Source organism: Aplysia californica, unplaced genomic scaffold (assembly GCF_000002075.1).
Source record: "Aplysia californica isolate F4 #8 unplaced genomic scaffold, AplCal3.0 scaffold00079, whole genome shotgun sequence".
NCBI lineage: Eukaryota > Metazoa > Mollusca > Gastropoda > Aplysiida > Aplysiidae > Aplysia > Aplysia californica.
In genome coordinates, this window is record NW_004797349.1 from 754,088 (window position 1) to 755,192 (window position 1,105).

General features: G+C 41.0%; 1 protein-coding gene across 1 annotated transcript in view; it reads right to left on the minus strand.

Annotated features, from left to right (window-relative positions):
- Positions 1-619, minus strand: part of LOC101849191 — a 4,926-nt gene extending 4,307 nt beyond the window's left edge. The window contains exon 1 of the mRNA XM_005094282.3: positions 344-619. The gene's annotated coding sequence lies outside the window, so the exon portion shown is untranslated. The remainder of the gene's footprint in view (positions 1-343) is intronic.
- Positions 620-1,105: the final 486 nt, after the last annotated feature.

Consider the following 1,105-nt stretch of genomic DNA (forward strand, 5'->3'; position numbering starts at 1 on the left):
GTGTGGTTGCGTGTGTGTTGGTGTGTTTATAACAAAGAATAGCTAATTAGTGATAAAAGAATAACAGGAATGAAGGAAAGCGATAAGAAAAACTTGAAAAACTGCTTTCCTTTACAAGAAGTGATGTACAGGAATTGTCACCTTATTGTGGAGACTTTTTTAAAACTTTGTTTGGTAGCTTTGTGGAGATAACATAGATATTTATATAAATCTAAAAGGAAGCACATAAAAAATGGACATTCGTACATAAAGGCAAAGCATAGCAGCAGATAAAGCAGAGATACCAACATACGAAATTAGAATCTGTAGGTAGTGATTAATTACTATATAGCTTAGAACTTACTTTAGCAATATCCAGAACGAAGACTGTATCAACGAACTCTGTACGAAACACCCGAGACAACTAAAACAACAGACGTGTAGATTTCACATATATCGATGTTTCTTGATCAGGATCGATCGGTCCGCCAATTGTATAGGCCTCCACGCGTCATAGGTTTGAATTTAAATCTTCCTTGTGGAACAAAATACGCAGCTTGTTGGACTGTCTTTGTTCAGAAGAAGTCGAGCAGAAAAAGAAGCGTTTTTGTCCTCCCTCCTTGTATGCCTTTAAATGAAATAAGTATGTTCCAAACGCTGCGCCAAGCACCGTGGACGTAATGTACTTGTGTATTCATAGACCTCTAGGCCCCGAGAAAAGGTGCTTTAATTATGTGGCACGGTCGATATGGGTATAGTTCGTAATTTCTTTATAGGAGGGTCGGATAGAGGGTTGGCGGGAGTCCAGTGGACCTCTGCACAACAATATCGGTTTGAAACAAACGACGACTGCGGGGTGTGGAAGCCAGCTAAGCGCATTAGGCTATGCCGCCTATAGTTTGATTTTTACCACAAGAGCATACGAGAGGAGTTGGCAATGATTGTGTCCGTAGAGAGGATTTTTTTGCGGTGCGTATACACATGCAAGAACGAGCGCACATACAAATCAAACAAACGTATGTACGTGTTTCCATTCACATTTCTTTACGCAAAATGACGGAGACAAACACACAGACACACAGACACACACACACCCACCACCCACCCACACAGACACACACTCACC